At 39.4% G+C, this 24,162-nt stretch overlaps 1 protein-coding gene across 1 annotated transcript in view; it reads left to right on the top strand.

Annotated features, from left to right (window-relative positions):
* The first annotated feature begins 626 nt into the window (after nt 1-626).
* lrrc4ca (leucine rich repeat containing 4C, genome duplicate a) overlaps nt 627-24,162 on the top strand; it is a 39,823-nt gene continuing 16,287 nt past the window's right edge. The window contains exons 1-2 of the mRNA XM_037254909.1: nt 627-996; nt 1,377-1,793. The gene's annotated coding sequence lies outside the window, so the exon portion shown is untranslated. The remainder of the gene's footprint in view (nt 997-1,376; nt 1,794-24,162) is intronic.

Raw genomic sequence — 24,162 nt, 5'->3', positions numbered from 1 at the left:
AAAACTTTTTTCAGCCTTTATTTACATGAATGACGTGTGTTCCGAATTGGGGGAGATCAACAGCATCCATGTGGTTGGGTTTATTTTGAGTTTGTTTGTTTGTTTGTTTGTCTATTGTACCAGTATTGCGAGTCATACTACTTACTAGTTAATCTTGATGCCTTATAGTCAATGTATTTGGATGTAATGAGTCAAGTGGAGTCACCATAACACAGGAAAATCACAGCCATGTTTAGATCAAGGTCCCTGAGCGAAATGGATGCTGTAGAAAACCCCATTAGTTTTTGACAGTGCTTTGTATCTGTTGCTCTGTGTCCCGAGGCATTTCCAAATTTAAATATGCAGTATTAATCTGAGATCTCCGCAAGTAAAACGTATTATGTCCTTTGCACAAAGAGCCCGGGGCACAAGCTCACTGCGAGTGGGTTCGGTAGGTGGCAGTCGTGTCCTTTTTGCCAGACACATTAGCGGTCCAATCTGCCATACTTAGAGCAAACCTCTTTTCTCCCTTGCTGTCTCCGACCCTGGTGCACCCCCCCCCCCCCCCCTTTTATAAAAATATATTTTTGACACAGCATAAAAGCCAACAATAAATAAAATTTTGCAGAAAATGCTTCAAAACTAAGTATGCCTCTTGCGGAGCTGCGCAAGTTAAAGTGAGCAACACGTCTACTCAGAAGAGAAACATCTTGCTGCTCCGCTCCTGATTCAGCAGCAGTGACTGAGGGAGTACTTTGTCAGTGGGAGGTAACCCACATAACTGCTTATCAATTCTACGCCCGTCCACTGTGCTGCACCGTCCGGAACACGCTCTGAGATGCTGCTCCACATCACGGTTTCATGCAAGCCTCCATGCTCGGACTGCAAACCGGATCTTGTGGCACAAGCCCGAAGCGATTGCAGCCAAGGGTGGAGGAGAAGGACGGATAGAGGGACACTTGAATGAGAAGCTCTCAGTTTTATCCCTCCCCGCGTGTGGATCGCCTGAGTGGTTAGGTGAGACTTGATTTTGAGAGATTTACGCACGCGTGCCGCAGAAGTGAAGGGGTGACTCGATCGGGTTCAGTCTGCTGAATGCACAGAGGGGAGAAGAGTATTTAATATTTCAGAGCAACAAAAATTCACACGGAATGTTAGAGGCTGTAAAATGTGGAGACTTTTTTGCGCATCCACAAATCTTGAGGGGACAAGACAAACTCTAAAGCTACACTGAGCTGTGCAATCAAATCTATTGAAATTCGGTGGGATATCGACGGCTAAAAGTAAAAGAGCCTTAGTGAGAATTGACATTTACAAATAGGAGGATATTTTTAAAATATGCCATCTATGGACGCTGATCTGCGTTGAATGGGGTTTTCTTTCTTTCTTTTTTTCAGGATACATCATTCTGGAAGGTGAACCACCTATCACATGGGGAGCTTTATCCATATCAGATCTTGTGCATTTACCGAACTGAAGAATAACAAGTGTGCAACTCAGGAGAAGCGCGGGGCATTAATGAGTCGAGCAGTTGCAGCAATGGCACTTGTGGGTCCTTCAACGCAAAGAGCGTCGTGGAAAAAGGCAATATCGGATTTATCACCAAAAATTTGAGAGTTATTTCCACATCTGGACTGATGGATGGAATGTTTGTTGCTCTAAGAGTGCTGCTAAATAGCCTCGGATTGTACAACCTCGCCTGAGAATTGCGGACTTTTTTTTTTTCTCCATTAATGCAGTTTTTTGTGCTTTGACCAAAAGGCGGATCGATCTCGTAAAGCCTCATCCAGCATGATCGCTGTCTACATGAACAAGTAAGCTTGATTGTGTGCGTGTGTGTGCATGCGTGCGTGTGCGTGCGCACGCGCGTGTGTGTGTGTGCCAGCGTGTGGGCGCGCGTGTGTTATTAGTGTGCATTTGCCTACGTCCCTCTGCCTGTCTCATGCCTCACTATACATCGGCAAATTCTATTAGACATGTCACAGTTGTTAACGGTGTAAAGGAAATGTTATAGCGCCTAAACATCAGACTTTTGCAACAAGGCGTTCTTTATGGTCTGAGACGATATGTGATCAATCTTTAGGGGAGCACTGATTTGACAGATGCGAAAAGCTGCACCGCGCTCCTATAAGTCTTGCTGCTTTTCATTCCGCTCCCGAGAGCTTTAGACTCAAGCTCACGTGGGGTGCAGGGAAAAAAAACGTGGTTTTGCTTTATGGAGAAGTATACAACATTAAGAATCATAGGCACCACCATGGAATTGTTCACTGCACCACGTTGTACACCCCCTGAATGCAAAGTAGGCAACAGCTATTTATTCATCACGCAATCAATCTGCACCAAGACAAATTCATTAGAGTGTGTAGTATAGCGGTGTTTTTGTGACTTAGAAATACAATTTGAAAATACTATTTTGTTTGGATTTCAAAAAAGGCAGCGCTGTTATCACATGACTGGTTGCCTTAATCGTCAGACATCGCCTGTCATGTCGTATTCTCCTGGCATGGCCTGGATCTACACAGAAGGCACTTGTTCTTTGCTTCCATAGCTCGGTCCTTGTGGCGGAGCTGTCCCATTTTGAGGTGCTGAAATAGAAAGCGGTCTTTCGTTTCTTGCAGCAGCATACATTATATGGCGGTATGATTTAAGATGCATGCCTTCATTGGTCAGTTGTTGCTTCCGAATCTTATTTCACCAGTTTAATCTATCAAACGCGGCTGTGCATCTGGCAGAGTGGGGCCCTAAATGTGTAATTAGATAAGTTTATTTTATTTTATTTAAATTCGTCTTTTGGGTGTAATATATTACTTGTTTGATTGTACATGCACTACTACTCACTTCTACCCCCACCCCCCCAGGTGATTCTGCGTATGTCTATCATTATCAGTAAACCATACACCATTGCTGGTGGTAAATACATAAATGGGGATAGCTGTCACATTTCACATAAAAAATGAATCTCATTCACTGTGTGAGAAATATAGAGAGTATCTGTCACCCGCTCAAAGAAAAACTTTGGGTGATGGGATAATATCACTTTGATATGTATTAGAATGGTGATTTTGCTGTTTTTAAGCAATGAGGTCACAACCGTAATTCCTCCCCACACACTCACTAGTTTGCAGTTAGTAAAGTGTTGCAGGATGATTCATTGTGGTTCAAAGACAGATGATTCATTTTTCCAAATTGTAGGCCAACATACAAAATGGACGTCCTTTATTGTCAATGAAAACATATTAACTACTTTAAAAAGTACAGGTAATCGTGTTATTTTATTATTAGATTAGTGGTATGTTACCCCTCCATAGTAGTTGAGCAGTTCAGAGACCAAAAGCGTCTTCCTGCTGTTCACATCAAGACAGTGTTCCTCAGGCATGTGTTTTGAGTCCTATTTATCTAGTTGTTGCTGTCTGATTCATCTATTGAAAATTGTTCCAGTTAGGAAATTAATGAAGTTGCAAATAAGGAGCATAGTAATGAGAATCCGAGGTCATGACATATTCTACTGTATACACATGTTCGCTCTTGTCATTTATTTCCCACTTTAGCCTGTGGCCTGGTTCAAATCGAGGCCAGCACTTTGGGTCATATAATGAAATGATCATTTCTCAAATCGGATTAATCTCTACAAAGCCCATCTTCGAACACCATTAACATTCATTCCTTTCACTGATAGGGACTTGTTTCTATAATAGAGCTACTGCTATATTTCCTATATTCTATACTCATGAACTGCCTCAAGAGGGTTCATTTAATGACAATAGTGCAATGGCATAGATATATTTTCTGTTCCCCATCTTTTTTCTTGAGGACAAGCGGATCAGTTTGTCAGGGTTGAATGCTGGGAGGAGCTGGGAGCTCCAATGCATGCCGTAGAAAAAATGAATAAGGTGTGGACATGGACAGGATAACAGGATAGGATTGAAAATGCAAGTGCTTTAAACTGATGACAGGGCTGGACAAATGGATCAATACATATCCAGCATGTGCCATAGGAGTTTATTACTATACCATGTTTCACATTCCCAACCATAAAATAAAATTGCAGTAACAACATGATTGGCACATTCATTTTTTTTGTAAACTCATATTTGTATTTAAATGATAAGGCTGTGTAGTTTTCCTAATATTTCTAAAAGTGCAAACAAATCATTCACCAAACTTAGGTTTAGAGTCTAAATTGATTAGTGATTAGACAATTTATGGACCCTTTTTTGAGTTTGTAAAAAATTTTGGGGGGCATGACAAACATCTAGCACGCTCACTTGAAAACACAGGTTAGCATATTTCAACGGAGTATTTACTAAGGAGTCGACGCAAAAACTGTCAATTGAGTGAATATGTGAATAAACTCATTCCTCACTATTGTAAATGTTAAAGTATAACAATTTGAGTGATTACGTCATATGTTGACAAGTGACAGAAGACGAGGATGTACCGCGGACTTCACAAAATCAAAATTAGTGTGCTTATAGTTTTTAACAAGTTGAGGTGGACAATAGAAGGCATGAGCATATGAATTTTGATTGCGATCGCTTGTAATTTTCAAACATTTACTGACACTAAAGTTGTTACAGCTCATAGTCAGAGAGGCAAGCAGACACTGCTCCCACTTGCTCCGATACCTTGACAAGGCAGAATTAGCTTCCGACGTCTAAACGGTCAAGATTAGCAGAACGATTCCAGCTTCTTACCAGCTAAACGTGGGGCTCTGTCGCAACCTTAAATCTCTGAGCCCACCGCCGACTGCGTAAGCCTGCCACCGCCGGTGAGGCATCCAGGAAAACCTCCCGACCGCGTCACCCAATCAGCCACGCAGCGAAGATGCTCCCTGCCCTCTCCGTTGCGGCTGCCTCCCCTCCATCCAGCCGGAGCAGGAGATGCAGCGGTGTATGTCGTGCTACCCCGGTCAGACGGCCCATGTGCATCAATTACAGAAAACTAACTACGAGACTAGCACTCACCTATGAAGCCAATCATGCAAATAAAACCCATTCTATTATTTCATACTATTCATATTGCGTCATGTGTAAGAGGCAGCTGATGTGATTGTGATAAAAGCTCACCTAAATGGATGACAGCTGCACTTCATTGAAAAGAGTGTTGTAGTCAGATTTGTAAATGTTGTTGATCAGTTTATTGTCACCATAAAATCACAAAGACACTCACATCTGAATTTAGCAGTGTATCAAGAAATGATTTTACATTGGAATGAAAAAAGAAGTTACGTCACTGAGCAAGATACTGAACTTGCTCCAGAAGCTGCATCATAAATGTGAATTCTGCGTAAAGCGCTTTGTGGGCCTTAACAGATGGAAAAGCTCTAGACATGTGAAAGACCATTTACCACTGCATAATTAAAATCTCCAGCAACCAGAAGAAAGCAAGAGACTTCACCAACCTGACACAGATGGACACGATCGGTATCTGCTGTCGCCCCACTCATTAGTCATCCTCTCCAGTGTGTCTGTCTGAATGTCGTGTCCGAGGGAAGAACAGCTGAGCAGGGGGACAGCGGCAGAACATTCCACAAGTCGATGGATTAATCAATTGGTGTTCCAGCTCACCCAATCCATTTTAGACAATAATCTGGTCGACATCATAAAAGTGCTATTCTGTCATTATAGAGGCCAGGGATCACTTGTTCTTTTGTAGTCTTACCTCCTCCTCTCGGACGACACTCATCATGAGAGCATGAGTGGATTAATTGGAATATACTGCAGATGGGTTTTAACTCGGTAGCCTTAAGAATGAGAAGCTTGCTTGTGTGTTTTGCTTTTTTGACACAATGTACGTATCTTTGAAGGCGAAATGGAAATTTGAAAATCAAACAAACAACCAGAAAACTCATTTTGTTCGCTTTTTTCATTAATTCAGTCAAGGGCAGTGACCAAAATATGAATGTATAATTTTTTACTATTCATCTCTTTGTTTGAATCAAATAAATTTGTACCTTCCCCTCCAATGCCAGTTTCTCTCTCTTGGCACCGCAGGAATGTCACACAAGGCTAAAATGGAATGGCAGCACCCGAGATAGGACTAATGTGGTGACTCTGATAATGCATTTGCATGAGTTCCCCATGAATGCTCAAACACTCACCCAAACACACTCGTGAAGAGATGTGTATACAAATGCTCTGTGCATTTTCATTGCCTTTGGGGCCTTTGGGCGTTTCGTGTTTAAAGTGCTACTGGCTCAGGTCCACACATTATTTCCTGCTGCTTATTTGGTGGTTGAATTGCAAGTGAAATGGTCAAGAGCTACTTTGTGGTGCTTCCCATTACTTCCCAGATATATTAAAGTAAGACATTTACATTCCTAAAAGAAGAAAAGCAAGCAAACAGAGTGGGAGGGGAAGTCCCAAAAGCTGTCTCTATGCCCCTGTCATCTACAATATAATTTACAGACAGGTGGAATTTGGCTAAACAAATTTCAACTGATTTTGGTATTTGCACTATATTAGAGCGATGAGTAGTGTATGCCAACATATTCCCAGATGCTCTTCAAAATGAACGTTGTCGGCGGACACCAGCAATGGGCATCAATCGTTTGCTTTTACTTATTTCCAAATATTCATTCTGCATATTACATTTAATTTTATTCCACTTTCCAGGAGTAGGATTGAGGGTAATTGAATCCCAAGAATCATATAAGGATCTATTTTTGTGACCAGTGCAAGTGTGATAAATCTGTGCGGTGTCAATCTAGGCAAAAGCAGGCTAAACTTTGTATTTGAAATTTTGGAAATTGCTGCAGTTTAAAATGTCAATTTGTTGCTATTGTTGGTCTGAACACTGTTGACTTGACTTGCTACTAATAGAAGCATTTTCAAATTCTATTGGTATTTTTGAATGTCCATGAACACAGCTATAGATAGATAATGTATGGATTGATGAATGCATAATGAATGGATACTGTTGGTAGATAGGTAAGGTCAACATCTCCAAGTATTGTATTATATTACCACATGCTCATTACTAAAAAAGAACTGATGATGTAAGTACATGATCATCAAAATTAATTTGCTGGATTTAATGTTTTGCCACAGGGCTTGTGCATGTGAAAGCTGAAATACTGTTTGCTCTCCTTATGTGTTGGCTTCTGCATACTCATGGGTGCAGATTGAATTAGAGTCGAAGATCTGAACCTTAATCTAAACAAATTAATCTATACTTTATTAAAAAGCGCACTTTGATTTTTTGAGAAAATTAAATGCTTTTATGTGCACCTTATGGTGCGGAAAGTACGGTACACGTTTATCTGCATGTTTATCTGCGCATTTGTCAGTGTCTTGATGGCTTTTGCTCAATACCCACTCACCATGTTAGTCTATGACCCTAATGCGTCACTCATCCTGGCACCTGCATGTAGGCAAGGCTGCCCTACAAAGATAGTTTTGATCTGACATGGATCGACTTTCACGTGATTTAATTCAAGTTGTCTCTATGGTGGCAGTCTGTTCTCACCACTCAGGTCAAGGCCCTGTGTCAGGAGCTATCAGTTTGCCGCAATACTAAATGTGGGGGAGCGAGAAAAGAAATACGCCTGAGTGTAACACTAGTCGCCTCGACATATTAGAGCATCTTGCTCCGTATTTGTAGACAGTCTTGATTTTTGTGTTGATGCAAGCCTTGTTCATCGTGTTTGGGAATTTGGCGAATGGCTCTGTGCCATGATGAGCATCACGGTGGACCAAGGGAGCTTTCTTTGACACACCTATGGCGCACCGGACAATTTAAAAACTAGACTAAACATTATACCTGCTGGAAGCAGGTCCATGTTGTGGAACAGGTGCGGTAATGTGATTTTTTTTTTTTTAACCACTAAACTTGAGGATATCAAATATTCTTTTTTAGTGTATTCAACTCATTACTCGTCATGCACTACAATTTTGTAGATCTAGAATTCAACATCTTTATTTGGGGACTTTTATCACCCACACACAGAATACTATTGGTTTGCTTTCTATGTGGAGACATAGCACCATTTACAGGTAATCTGTCAGCAGTGCAACAAGAATTAATGCTCAACAAACCTTTGCCCTTCTTTTCAAACTTGCAGCTGTGTGTCAGAGGATGCTCTTTGTCATGAATGAAAGGGCTGCATTTGATTAATTGTGCTGCAAGTAGTCAAGCGAAAGAACAGAGATGTAGGCAATCATGTTTGATGACAATAGTGTGCGCGTGTGTGTGAGAATATGGATGTGTGTGTTTGTGTGTGAGCATTTGTGTGTTGGTGTGTGTGTGCGTGCATGTGCCCCATGGCTAGCTCTATGCAGTCTGTGGCAGACTCTTCAGCATTTAGCTGCAACCTGTCTGTCATTAAAAAAAAAATAGAACATACTACTCAAACACGTATTTTGTTTCGCTGAATACATTACCAAGATGTGAACTTTTAGCATATAGATATTTTGTTTAATTTGTTTATCCAACACATGACTGTTAATGTGTTTTATAGCATATTAGTGATTTTTTTCTTTTCTTTTTTTTTCTTTTTTTTTTTTTTTTTTTTTACAAAGGATATGTAAAAGAGTAAATCTCGGTAGGCACTCTTCAACTTTAACTTCGACTGAAAATTCATTCCAACAATATATTCAACACAATCAAATGAGGAATGAACACATAATTAAAAATTAACATTAATATGAGTTCATTTTACTTTGTCAAATGAGCTATTCCCTTGGTGGCCTGGATTCTTCATCAAAACAAATGTTCTGCCAGAAAAGCAAAGAAATAATATAAATAATAGAAGTAATAGAAATAATAACAAATTCTAAATTCCACTGTCAGATTTTATTTTCTGCTTGTTTTTACTTGTACTTCTACAATGCAAGATTGGTGTTCAGCAGCATTTTCACATTTGTAATGCTGCCTGTATATAGTAAGCTCTCCCAACCATTGTGAAAGTGACACACGCACTGTTTGTATTTCTCAATGTGTGTGTATTTAGAAATTCAGTCTGACAGCCCAAGTCTACTTTGACAGATTGAGTCTTATGATAGATATTTCTATTTCTTTGAATTTACCAATATTTTGTTGTCGATTCCGTTCAAATTCCCCGTCCGCTCACAACCCTTGTATTCCTTCCACCTTGTCCTGCTTGATGCTCTGGTGCCCCATGTCCCCAGTCAGAGCAGCGAGACCACGATCTGGTCACTACCAAAGTGTGGCACCCTTAATAACCAAACGGCTCATTGCAGCTTTGAATATCTGAACAGTTGGAGTGTAGTAGAGTGTGCTAAGAATGCCTTTCCAAACAATCTATACTTTATGAGCATACTCAATATCCGATTGATACACATGAGAGTATTACTGTAGAGATACCGTGCAGAAGCAATACTTCTATCACAACAGCCTATTGTACTCTATAACCAATTTCTCCTGTGTAATTTATTTATGATGATTGCAGGTTCAGGCAAAAAAAAAAGATTTCCTGCTAATAATTTCATATTGCCGCTGAGAACAAGATGAAAATACTATGTTTTTTTTTTAATGAACTGGGCTCGGTGCACTGACTCATCTGATTCATCCATCCGATGCATAAACAGCATCAAAGAAAGCACCTTTCCCTCTGCACGGGATTGGCGTGACTTTATCTATTTATTTTATTTATGTTGATGTCTATCACTCAGCCTTTAGATTTATTCCTGACGATCCATGTGGCGCCCATCATTGTATCCCATTCGAGAAATTGGGCTCGCTGTCAACCTACATTTTGTTTATTGTCACTGTGTGCCTAAAACATTCTCCAGACAACAGTACTAGATAACTTTACATCATCCTTCAATTGAGAGAAGGCTCTCTGGGTGAATCTGAACCTGCTTGTTGTCTATATAAATGTAAAAGAGGTTCAAGTGACCTTCAGGGTAAAAACGCTCCCTAGTGATTGGAAGAACGTAGAAACCTCAGATCAGATAGTGAGAAGGTGTCACTATTCTGCCTTACTATAACTGAGGTGCCCTTTGGCAAGGCGATTTTATTATCTCATTATTATATTGATATATACTGTCCTCGGGTTTCATATGCTAATGAGATCTTGAACTCAAAGTGACTTCTTAAATAGGCAATGAAATGCAAATGTCTGAGAAAATAAGCTCTGATAACTGTATTACCCTGAATGCAGCACAATTCTTATACTATGGAGACCACGCGCACGTACGTACGTATGAACAGCCCCTAACACACACGCACCTCTTAGGTTCAAACAATCTTCAGCGTTCAGAGTATGGAAAGATACATGGGCACCAAATTACACATGACCTTTGAATATGGCCGACCACAGCAACATAAATTGAACATGGATTGATGGATTTTTACCAATCTAAATAAGAAAACATCCAATATGGAAGGCGACATTTGACCTTTATGTCTAATCACACCAAAGGACAATTTGGGTGATAATTGGTCTCTATCTGTGATTGTGTGGTTTGATCATGTCCTGCTCTGGAGTCTGTTCCAGTGATATACTGATTATGTATTGCGACAAGGGAGCATTCCGGTGTTTGTGTTGACTGCTAATTGGGCTCCAGTGTAAAGACTGTGTCATATTAATGACCCAGATCCAACTCTTGGTAATATTCATGAAGTGTGCTGCATTACCTTTTCTCTGTGGACCTGCACAATACAGAGCTTTATAAGTGTGTTTATTGTATGTGTGGAACAATCGTTTCTATTGTGATGTGTAAAGGTGTGGGTGGAAAAAAGATAATCACTGCATGTACGTAGGTCTCATCTTCACTTCAACCTAGTGTGTCTCTGATAAGTGGGTAGAGTGTTTGCTGTCCATGATGTAGGTGTCCTATTCTGTGAGTGATGTATAAAAAGTTGAGCTTGTGTTATTTACATCAACTGACAACAGCACTACGTCAATTGTCTCTATTTTGTCATATTACATTACGAAAGAGACATGAATTCTTCAAATCAGCCACTCTGTGTCATGATTAACAGCTGTAGTGTGTGTGTGTGTGTGTGTGTGTGTGCGTGCGTGTGTGTGTGCGCGCGTGCATGTCCGCATGCGTATGTCAGTTTAACTTAAGAGGGTCTTCTGTATCTAATAAAACAGGTGGTATTCATTAGCATGCTCTCGAGGGATTCCTGCATTCTACCAAGTCTTATCACACCCCAAACACAGTACTTCTCCTCTCTGAGGCTATATTCATTTTATTTATGGTTGTGATGCAATGTAGGGTGTTGTCATTGAAGGAGGTCAAATGAATGCAGTGTCCCTTGTGTCGGAAAATGCATGGCCTAAACCTCTTAAGGAGCCAGTACATAGTCAACTTTATGCCTTTCCTTTATTTATGATTTGACATTATGGATTAATTAGAATACATACTTTGTACCAAGAAGTAAATGTGCCAGATTTTGCTATATAGCCTTGTTTTTAATCTGCATATGACATATTTGACTTCATCTAGCGCTGGTCCTCAGTGCTGTTTAATGGGAGAATTTTACTTTTCATTATTTAGTTTCTCCTAACCTTGTTGATTGATAGGAAAGACACTTTAGTTGCCATTCATTGTGATTATGAGAAATTAATTCCCACCTCCCTTCTTGTCATCTCCTTTCCTCATTTTTTAGAACAATCAAACAAAACATTATTACACTTTTGGAAGACTTTTTAAATACCTCTTTTCCCTGATTGGGATTTAGCTTTGAACCTTGTTGGCTAATTGAGTTTTCTTGTACAAAGCAAAATGATGCATAAGTAATTAGAAGTGTTTTCCAAAGACAAATTAGATTTTAATGAAGAATGAAAGTGGTTTTGGGGACTCTTTGGCTTACTGTAGTGATTCAGCACAGTAAGCAGGTAGCGTACATTCATTTTAGTCATTTAGGAATGGCAACTATCAATCTGTATAATGAATTGCACAAGTCCCATTTTTCAGTGCAAGTGCAGAAAGTATATCCATCTGTGTCAAATATGCAAATAGAATTGGATGATCAAAAAGAGAGCAACCACTTTTTGTTTCCTTCCTCCCAAAAGAGTCTGTGATCCCTGTCCTGAGAGACAAGACAATAGAGAATTTTGTCATATTGAGGAGAACAGATTCAGTAGTTTATTGGAGATTTTCTGTGCTTTGTGAGAGGAGGATGAGGGCACAATTTGTCACGAGAATGCTGCGCCATTTTCGGTCCCATTTATTACAACATCAAACGGATCAGATAATTTGCAATTGCAGCCTCTGCAAAATGCACTGTAATCCAAATTAATTGGAGCACTGCTGAAATATGATCATTGGTCAGTCTTCATTGTTTCCTTACATCATATGTAACGATATTAAACAATTTAACAATTAAATGTAACTGTATATTCACATTTGCAAAGTTACATTAATTTGAAATTACACATTTTATTCATCTCTACCTGTTGTGCTTAAAAACTGGGATGTCAGTTGCACTTAAAATCTAATGTTGGTGACTATTCTGGGTCTGATTAGTTCTGGATAGCCTTAACGTGCTGTTTTACATCATAGGGGACTCTTTGAACCATTCTTTGTCTGGTCGCATATGTAAGACATTTGCTATGAATGACACTGCCAGGAGCATAAAGCTCCAAACAACTCAGGTCCTAATATCACTGCACCACACAAACCCTTCCACCACAATAATGTGATCGCTCAGAGATGACATTATGTCATGTAATGGTGCATTTATTGTCTGTGAATACTACTTTTGCTATCATTATGTGATCATGAAAGTAGCTTAACTATTGAAAAGAACTTTGATGCTACTTAGTTAAACCAGTTGTGTCACTTTTGCTTTTACTGCTGTTTTTGGTTACGTATGGAGCACAGCACAAGAACTCATTGTCTTTTTTTAAAACTATTAAGCATCACGCAACCAGTTGCCAGCCTTGCGATAGCATTTCCATAACTTGACAATTGATGCCTGCAAGGATTTCTGGTAGATGATTTGCTACAGATAGTTATATATCCGACCTTAACTAATGTATATCGGGTGGTATGTTTGTCATCCCCAACTTTAGTGTTTTCCTGCTTATATGTGCTGTATATTTGATTAATATGAGATGAATACATTTTAATATTATAGTGTTAGATTTTTCTTTTTATCCTTGTTAATATTCCAGGCACTGTGAAATTAATCACACAAAGCAGTAAAGCAGTGAGGGGCAAAGAAGAGTAATTGTTGTTGAAAATGGAAGGTACATTAATTTTAATTTAAGCACTGATGCAGTGCACCCTAGATCACCTTTGTAGAATCAGGACAGCATGTAATAAAGTGGCAATGAACAAACGAATGAATAGAACTTGCTATAGGCACATTATTTTCAATTTCATGCCACTGTAAAATTTCACCACCACCTTGAGCATGTTTTGTTCTGTTTTAAATTTCTTATGTGGTATTTGTGGTCACTGCAGCTTTTGGTGTCAGATATACTGGGGAGCAGCGAGTATATACGTGTGAAGAATTTGAAATGTAAAAAACATTGGATAAAATAAAGTGCAATACATTTTTCTTAGTGCTGTATGATTATGATTCTTATGATATTTGGTGCATTTTAAGAGAGTAAAATATATCTAGAAATTTCCCTAAGGCAAAATAATGCAATTATTTTGAATCATCTCATAAAACCTTTTATTTTTTTTGTATCAAACTTTATTCACTTTTTTTTTTTTTTTCCAAATCCTCTTAAGTGCTTTCTAATGAATTACCATCATCATTATTATTATTATCATTATTGTTGTCAATATTATTATTATTAGTAGCAGTAGTAAAAGAAGTATTTTTTTATGTGGTGTTTTATTTTCGGTTTATATTGTGTGGTAAGTGCAGAGCAGAGAGAAATTGCGAAAGAATCTGTCTTATAATCTTCTATGGTTGCGCTGCTGTATTTTTGCAAAATGTTCACATCTGAAATCTCCCCTAATTTACTCAACGGGTCATGGTCTCTCAAATTCTCACCACTATTCTATGTTCTATATATCTGTCTTCTTCAAAACCAACATGCTTTATGGAACTGGGAATTATGAAATTTCAGCACCCAAGTGCCTCATGTAAGGGGAAAGAAAGCTAAAACAATATGCTGCTGCTCAAACATTATGCACGCAAACAGGCCAGGCTCAGAGGCTGAGCTTCTGGAAAAAGCAAAGCACAGCAGTGCTATTGTTATCACACAGGGGGAGATTAGCGTTGATGGCTGTATGTGAGCTACCAGGCTTGGCTGGTGTTCTGTGTCGGATGCTAACCCAGCCCACCCCTGCTGTCACTGGTGCCATGTCACAATTAGCCAGAATAGCTGTGGGCATGAGTTCTCACCCTGGTGGCAAATGTACTCTATCCTTCTCGAATCACACAGATATCACCACTCTGGAGATCATTGCCAGCATAATGAATACTGCCCCAGTTTTCACCTTTCAGATTATATTCTGTGCCAGAATCGGGAGTAATAGCCTGCATTGTTCTTTGCTCTAATTTCTGAGGCTCACAGTAGACACAGTCATCCCAAAGTGAATCATCCATATAAGGTAATTTATGGCTTTTGCTATCAAAACATACACAATGAGGCAGGGTGTGCTCTTTTCTTTTCTTGTCTTTCTTTATTTTTTTAAGTTATTCTAATGCATTGTCGTTTGTTCATCCATCCATCTATTTTCTGAACCGCTTCTCCTCACAATGGGTGTGCTGGAATCTATCCCAGCCGACTTCTGGTAGTACCTGAACCGGTTGCCAGCCAATCGCAGGGCACACAGAGACTAACAACCATTCACACTTGCACCTAGGGACAATTTGGAGTGCTCAATCGGCCTACCAAGCATGTTTTTGGGATGTGGGAGGGAACCGGTGTGCCCGGAGAAAGCCCATGCGGGCACGGGGAGAACATGCAAACTCCACACAAGGAGGGCCGGAGATGGAATCGAACCCGCACCCTCCTCCAATGTGAGGCGGACGTGCTAACCAGTTGCCTTTTGTTGTTTTTTGTAATTAAAAATATTGACAAAAATGATCAGTTTGAACACTGAACACGGTTAGATGTGCAAAGATAGACAAGAGTCTCCATGGAACACAACAGTGTCCTCTTTGCCCTTCCCTCTCTTGTCCGCAGTCATCCTCTGCAATCTTTCTCTCTGTCTATATTAGGCACTTCTGGGTTAATCATTCCTAGAGGACACCAGTATTAAAAAGTGACACACATTCTTTCTAGTGTAGACACATCAATACATCACAGACAACATAATATCTTGAAGACCAATTGTGAAACTCTGATATCAACGTGTTTTGTTTCAGACTCCTCTGAAATCCTTTCACTTGACCTTATTCCCCATTTGTTCCCCATTTGCCCCTCCCTTCACTTTGGAATGAACGCACACGACTCTCTGATGTTCACATTATTATTTAACATTTCTTCACCTTTGCCAACATCCTTGCTCCCCATTTTGCTCTACTGAGTCATGAGCCCCGTGGGAGGCGGGTGCTCTAATTCATTTGTTTGCATACGGGAAAAATGTCCAGCTCTGATGGATGGCTCTGGCTCATGCGCTCGCCTCTGTAGCCCAGGGTTTACAATGGAATTTGCTTAGAGTCTCTCAAAGGACTGCATCCTCAAATAGAGAGGGATAAATAAAACACCCACACACACATGCTGTACACACTGTTGACTGACATGTAATTTTCTCTTTACAATCACATGTATGCACATGTACTACACATCAGATAGATACACACATCTACTGTACATGCAAAAATCACATATGCTCACACTGGGCCTAAACATGAAGAAATTCACTCTATAGCAATTTAAGCCACATTATATATTCACTGACTGATTGTGTGATGTTAGAGTAGTCACCATTAAAGTCTTCAAATGTCCTCACACAAAATCCATTAATTGCATAGTCCAATTGATGTCCAAATTAGTCTGAATCGTGAGGTTTTTAATTAGTGAGGATGCAAACAGCTATGTGACGTGACTGCTAACATTAAGTCATGCTCTCTATTGCACTCCTCATCTCACCAACATTAACATGCACACACACGCGCTTATGAGGACTCTACAAACATAATAATAATAAAATGGCTGCCAGCTGAACATGTTTTTCAGTTAGAAGCTGAAGCTCAACAATTTGTCTGCCAGATTTTAGTCAGAAATGTGTGAGGGTTTCCAAGAATTTGAGGACTAGTTCCTTTACGAACGCTAACATTGTGTGTGTGTGTGTGTGTGTGTGTGTGCATGCGTGTGTGTACGTGTGTGTACATGTGTGTGTCAGTGTCTTGTCTATCAGTTGAAAGTTTGAGAAGAAATGTGTGCCATGTATGTTTTGTCCACTCAGAAAAAATCGAACATTCCATTAGCTATTGAAAAAAAAAACCTCACATTGCAAGCTGTAAAGATCGTGCCATTGCAAAAGATGGCACTGTTACTTCTAACTGTAAAGCCTTTTTTTACTACTGAGAACAATAGAGCAAAAGTAACAAGGGAGTGATGATGATGGGCCAATAAAGTCATTCGCGATCAAAGTGAAACCTCCAATATTTCAGTGTTTACTAATGGTTGTACAAGTATTATTGATTTTACCATTGTAATATTAAAATTTAGAGAGCTGTAAAACGCTCTTTAGATACATTACATCATATACCGTATTTTCCAGATTATAAACTGCTACTTTTTGCACAAGCTTTGAACTCTGCGGCTGGCGTATCTATGGATTTGTCGTGATTTTTGTGGTGTATAATACACATATAATACACTGTGATGTATAATACTTATACACTCATTAGTAAAAAGGACTGCTGTTGTGTGGCACCGTTTTGCTGGGCGAAGGGATATGTGACCAGACATACGGTCACTGGGGGAAAGAGTGGTGTGTTGATCACATGTCCGTCTGCCAAGCAAATAGTGGTGCACAACTGACACAAACAAGAGACAGAACGAGATCAAGACGGACATTACTGAAGAAAGGAAGTTTTTATAGACAAACCTTCATTATGGGGGACAAAAGAGATGCATATGATGGCGCTTTTAAGTTAAAGGCAGTCGATTTGGCTAGCTGCTGCATGTACTGTAGAGGTTTCCTCCAGCCACTAGAGGGAACTGGGCTATTGTTGATGACATCTTGTTGCGTCACCCTTTTTTATTTTTAGCATTTGTTTTCCTGTCATCTCTGGAGCTTTACATGAAGCTCGTATCACATTACCAACTTTACCCCTGTAATGTGGTCCCATTTTATTTATTATTATAGTTGTGTGTTGCTAGTGTTCCCTGCACATTAGTCTGCTTTTAGTGTAAAACTCAAAGTGTCGTACTTTCCGGACTATAAACCGCAACTTTTTGTACAAGCTTTCAACCTTGTGGCTTATAGTACAGTACGATTTAGCTATGGATTTTTCATGATTTTTATGATATTTTAAGAGGATTTGTTTTGTTAATACTGGGACTATAAATGAGGATATTTCATTTAAAACACTAGCGGCTATGGTCCGGTGAGGCTTATATATGAACAAAACAGGATTCCCCTAATTCTAGCTGGTGCAGAATTCAGGTGTGGTTTATAGTCCTGAAATTACGGTATGTTCAAAGTGTAATATCAAATGTCCATACATTTTTCCTCAACAGCTAACTTATTATACTGAAAAAATAGTTTTTAAGTATCTGTGTACTTGAGCATTTAGACCTGAATAAGAGACTTTCTAGACACGCACTAGAAGTGAGAAGGCATCACCAGCTGTCACATATTGATGGTGTGTTGGTGGCATACCAGCTTTGATTGTACAGCTTGTAGCACTGAACGCTTCAGCCTCATCTGTTATAGGATAAGTGTTCCAGATCAAACCAAAACAACATCCTATCTCCTGAGCAAATTTGAAACAAAGGTGCATCTGCTTTGAGATGTGATTTATCCTTCTGCTTGCCAAATTAAATGCACAGGCCTTTGAGACAGTTCTGCATCTGTAACACTGGCAAGGCCAAGACATCTGTGACTCTGTGGGGTGAACGGCAGGCACGTGGCAGGGGACATGTATTTTCGTGGTTCATTTCACCCCTGCTCCCTCTGTCCGTCTTCCTCTCCCTCTGCGGTCATGATTCATTCTGAGGCAGAAATGCAAAGCTTTAGTTTGAACGCGATAAGCCAGGAAGAACCAATACCATTTTGAGAGAGACCATTCACACACATTTTTTTAACATATATTAACTCATTATTATATAAAGTAATGAGAAGCAAGACCCCAATGATTCGCCACAACTGAGAGGGGATGTATGTCTAACAATAATCCTCAGCCTTTTTAATAAACAACCAATCCAAATGAGTACATCGTGAGCATCAACGTAAAACAAAATGCAAAATTTGTGTGGAATATATGAAACTATAAAGCAAGTAATTCATAAGAGGTTTGATGCGTCCCTTTTTTTTTTATGTCTGGCATAACTGTGCCCCAAAGCAAAAAACGCTATCCATAAATGCATGATTCAATGAGTTTGGTGTGGAAGATTTTGGGACTGTTCCTGTTATGTAATCACCGGTTGTTCAAATACCTCATCCCTTCCTGAGAGTTTCTTGTTCAGTGTTCTGTGACCTGCAAACAACATTTCTTGGCATTTTGAATTGAAATGGAATTGGATGTATTTCCATTTTCCTATACCTGACACTCCTTAATAATTCATCTTAATCAGTCATATGTTTATCTACATATGAGTTAAATATCAACTCTACCTTTAGTACCCTCACGGATGGAGCGTAACCACAAGGAGAGTTCCGCATACAGTGTCCTAGTGGTTACAATGGCTGCCTCACAGGCAGGAGATTTTTTTGTGTTTTTGTGGGGTTTTTTTTGTTTGTTTTTTTACAAATACAAGGGGTTCAAGTATGTGGTTTAAAAAAGGGTTATCATTCAAACAACAGACTTTTTACAAATAAAGGCTTATGCATTAAAGATCTATGTTTGAATACCTGAACGGCGCTCTGGAGAGAAAGCTTGTTCTTTCTGTGCTAGTTTGAGTTCTCCAAATTGCTCTCAAAATAGAGAGGTAAGGTAGATTGAACACTCCAAACTGCCTACAGTTTGAATGTAAACGTGAATGGTATTTTTTTGCTATGCGTTGGTACCCAGCAATTGACCTTTAGTCCAGAGTGTGCCACCCTCTCATTTTAGTCCTGACCCCAATGAGGACAAGCAGCACTTTTCGAAGTATATAACAGTTGTGTGATATGAGGGAAACCACAGAGAAATCAAAAGCTCTTTTTTTTTTTTTAATTCATGATTCAAAGTTAATTTATTAATTTTTGGTTCTAAGACTACATTTATGTTCTCAAAACATGCCTGCAGGCTTTTACATGTTATACGGCTCTGTTGTGAATTAAAACATACTGCGGCAGGAAATGTGAGTGTGGAAAAATAAGTGAATAAGTCTTGGCATTCTATCCACAGTAGCTGCATATTTTGGGGCAGCAGTCAAACTGTAATCTGTTTTTGAAAAGAATAAATAGAACTGTAGAATTTTATTCATGTAAAATTTCGCCATGCCAACTGGCCTGGCAGTGCTCTCTGAGAATAAAATAGAGGCAAATCACAGCTGCTGTCTCACATTTCACATTCCACTTGGTGTATCGCTCAAAGACACACAGCTATAAAATCCACATGGGGGTACACTACATGCTTAGATGTCCTGTTTAATCTCTTTCCTATTTGTAACCCACAGAGTTCAGCCACTTACACAGTATGGAAACCTACTGTTATTGAGTGTTTAATCGGGTTGATGTCATAAGTTTGAAGAGTAATTGTTTAATGACAATGTTCTGGAAACTTAGATGCACCGTTCTGCATGGTCCCCTATTGCACTATCCACTTTTATTACAACACAAACCATTTTAATACCTTATTTTTGAGAATATCAGGAGTGTAATTTTATTCCACTTATTATAATTCTTTTAGACTTAAATTTATTCTTCGTGGAACTAAACACTGCTTTTAACTCTGGTTATTGCTCAAGGGTAATATGGTGCAATATATTCCACGCTACTTTTTTTCCTATTGCCATTGCAGTGGATGTTTTGTCGAATGTGATGGCATCAAGCCAGCTCATGTTAAATCTATAAGTACTGTGAGCTGGAGTATATTGGTTCTGTTTTTATTAATTTGTAATGAAACTTTATTGCTATTTCATTACGATTTTTAAAATTTATTTATCGTGTAATTCCATTTGGGATAGAGGGACAAAAATAAAGTGCACTTTAGAGTCTAATTAATGCTGGCCTCGCTGCAGTTCTGCATCCTCAGCAGCTCTACGCCTTAGCCGAAGGTGGGAAATGCCATGCGGAGGGAGATATATGTCAAGGGGAAAGTGTAAGGAGAAGGAGGACAAAAGAGGCAAAAGCCTAAAGACCAACAAGATGGTTTTCATCTGGGGTGGAGGGAAAATGTTTTTTTTGTTGTTTTGTTTTTACATGTGTTTTGAGTTGGTCACTTTTGTTTCTATTAAAATAATATCATGTACAATAATGCAGTGTTTCCCAACCTTTTTTCATTCACGGCACACCTTTTCATTGGAAAAAATCTCGAGGCACAACACCCAAAAAAATCTGTTAAGTGTTACACCAGCTTCTATATTAAAACCCGTTATATTACAACAAAAGTTGTAAAGTTCTATTCCTACAGATGTATGAAGAGTTGAATAATTGAATATAAATAAATACTAAATATTCTTTAAAATGTATATCTTTTTAAAATAAAAGTGACAGTTTTTGAAAAAAGGTTTTCGACAGTGTAAGGAAGGTCACTTTTAAAGTCGCTCTGCTGTTCTGACAGCGGCTGAGTGGCTATCACAGTTGAGATGTCTCAACTTGACTGTGTATTTTATGTTGGTGAAAAAAAGTGGCTGACCAGGCCTTGCGCGAACTGACCAGTGGTTTGGCGATCCTGTTTACAATGCGCTCCGTAATTAATCTTGGACAATTTCCCACGGTACAGCTGCGGCGCACTAGTTGGGAAACAATAATGAATAGTGCTTCCATATAACCCTACAGAATTAATTATGCAAATGATTTATCGCCTTTACTCACACATTCTCCCAAATAATGTAATGTCATTACTTCTCTTGCATTTTGTTTTTTAGAAAAACATGGCAGTTGTAAACTGTAGGGTATTGGGAGCCAGGTAAGAATTTCTAGAGGAATGCTGTCACTCAAGAGTGCGTCATTGCAGCAACACTGTCATCTTAATTGTGCTTTTGCTGGGAACATGAACCGAGACGAGTCTAAGATCGTTCCCAAGGCTTTCTCCACTGGAAGTATAAGAAGCCACATTATATACTTTCTGCAGCAATCTTTATTTTTAGTATCTTGACTTTTTACAGCTCTGGGGAACCTCCCAAATGGCCTGAATGTAAGGATGTATTTGACATCCGTGTTCATTAAGAGAAATTGGGAGGAGAAAGGCACGTTTCCATGAGCTCCCATGACGACACAAGTGCGCCCCGACAGGCCACAGAGATGTAGCTTTGCAAAGCTTATGTAGCATCATTCTCGTCCACCTAATAATTCACTCAGGTCCTGGTGGAGTAAAGGTGTCAGACAAGACATTACACAGCTGTTTCATCCCCAACGCAAGGCAAGGAATGATGAAAGGAAAACACCAGAGGGGAAGGACAAGTGACTTTTTTTTAAAATAACTGGAGTATGGTGGGGATTCTATTAATGAAGAGGACTGGGATAAGAAGCTGTACTTCCCACACAGCAAAAGGCAATCCTTGGAGGAGCCCAAGGAACCACTCGCCTTGACTGCGTGTGGAGAGAACCAAGGAGGGCTCTGCCGACCACAAATGTATGAAGCGGAAGAAGACTGACTGAAAGGAAAGCAAAGATGGCATCGGGAATGAGCTCTCTGTCTTTCTTCTCCTCTTCTCCCAGTGAGACAGTGGCAGTTCTCTGGTGAAGATCAGAAAGGTGTGAGATAGAAAGTGGGGGGGGAGACAGTAGCCCCCGGAGAAAAGATCTCCAGTCATGAATTCCACTGGGACTCCCTCTATCAGTGCTCACTTTCCATCATACGTTAAAAAATAAATAACCTCTTCAGTCAGCCTCCTTTGAGAAGTCAGCTTTTCCCAGGGGCAGGGTTCACTTTCCATGTAGTTATCGCTCTGCCGTCCCTGCTCATGGCGCCTTTTTCACACTCTGACATGTTATATTCATGAGTTCTATGGATATAATTCATCCATATTGTATTGTATCCTTATTGCGCTTGTAGGCTGCATTAACACTTGTAGTGGTTTGACCCAGACCAAAGTTAAAAATATGCAAACACGGTAGGCTATCAGATTCTCCTTTGAGATGAAATTTATCACCAAGCTGAGACTGATACGTATCATAAGTTATTACAAAACAAGGCTAAGATGTAAAAAATGGTTACAGGATGGATGGATGGATGGATGGATGGATGGATGGATGGATGGATGGATGGATGGATGGATGGATGGATGTTTTTAGCAGCTAAAGTAAGGCAAGCACATAGGCTACCAATAAACCAGTAAATCGTATTATGATCATATTTTATTATTTCTAAAATATTATCCTGGTCACTTATCACACATTGCTATGTGTTCTTCCCGGATTTGCACGAAAAGGTCAGGATTTATTTTCTTAAATGTTAAAACCATTCAATATTTACAATCACAAATCCCCGATTGTGTTGTCAGCACTGAGTTTGGCCGAAGTGATTGTGGTCTGAAATGACAGTTAGAATGCAACCTGTAACTTGTGCTGTTGCATAATGAGTCACTCAACACAATCAAAACAACAATGAAACTTGTTTTCCTACTCTTTCTTCCTCTTTGTATTTTGGCAGTCTGTATGACTTATGGGCACACGCCGCTTCTCACAAGTCAGTCTTGGTACTACACCAGATTCCCGGTTTGTGGGAGGAGCCTCAGAATTATTAATGGAGAGATCATTTTGTGTGTGCTGTGCTGTGTTGCTGTCATCTCGAATACACTGCATACTTTAAGCATTCTAAGAACACGCATGCTGTCTTTCTGCTCTTAATGTATCGGGGTCACTCACATTTTAAAAATTGGGATGTTTAAACCCAATTTAGGATATCACAAAATAGTTCGAAAACTGTATTTAAATAGTGTAATTACCCATATCTTAGGTCTCAGTGCTTGTTTGGTGTGCTACTTATTTGAATGATGGATTTTCCACTTGATCAAATGAGAGAGTCATTGCACTCAATTACATTCATACAGCGTTTGAGTTCAAGACAAGAATTCATAATTTAATTTAATAACGTTCTATCCTCCTGAGACCCAGCAATTCATTTTTGTCCTCTATTGAGGACATATGTTTTTGGATTTTTTTGGTCCGTATCTCTGAAGGCATACATGGCACAGCGTTCGTTCCTGTTGGCCCTTACAGCTTTTCACATTTGCCATAACCGAGTCCCGATGTCCTCTCAAAAGGACAAATTGTAAAACATAAATAAAAACATGTTTCAACATTTTTGTTTTACTGTAGTAATTGTTTTTCACCCCTAAGAATTATGTGGCGTAAAAAAACACACGTGCTAACCAGTGCTCCACACATGCCCTTACATTCACATCTTCAACCGATTTAAAATTTCCAGGTAAACATTTATAATTTTGGACTGAGCTGTGCTGCAACATTTAGAGGCATTTTGACTGACACAGAGGCTAATTTTAGTTATCTTAACAAATTATCAAAACTAAAATTATCTTAACACAAGGGCAATAATATAGCAATCATCTTGTTCCCTTTATTTTTCCTGAAATCACCCATCATTTGTTTACTTTATGCGTCACTCTCCCTCAGCCTGTGTTTGAGAAATTCCTGGCCACTTATCCAGGACGAGGAAGCCTTTCTATGTAATCCCAGGCTTTCATGCTAAAAACTAAACAGAGGAAAGAACATCTTGATCGGGTACGCCTGGTTCTGATTGTCTTTTGTAAATCAAATTAGTAATACGCCTTCAATTCAGTAGGAATACATTCAAAAGAACACGTTTTATAAAAAATGACACTCTTTTTTGTTTTTCTTTTTTTTCGTCACTCACACACATTCACACCGTCATATGTGGGAATCAAACTCACGGTGTCGGCACACATGGCAAGCAATTTTACCCCTACACCATCAGCCACTCCCCACTCTCTTCCTTTAGAATGCATTAATCAGACTATCAATTTAGCACTTTTTCTGGTACAATGTCAGCATTTCA

This window comes from Syngnathus acus, chromosome 6, assembly GCF_901709675.1.
Source record: "Syngnathus acus chromosome 6, fSynAcu1.2, whole genome shotgun sequence".
NCBI classification, from domain to species: domain Eukaryota; kingdom Metazoa; phylum Chordata; class Actinopteri; order Syngnathiformes; family Syngnathidae; genus Syngnathus; species Syngnathus acus.
The sequence above is the reverse complement of the archived record's forward strand: the minus strand, read 5'-3'. Positions and strand labels throughout refer to the sequence as shown.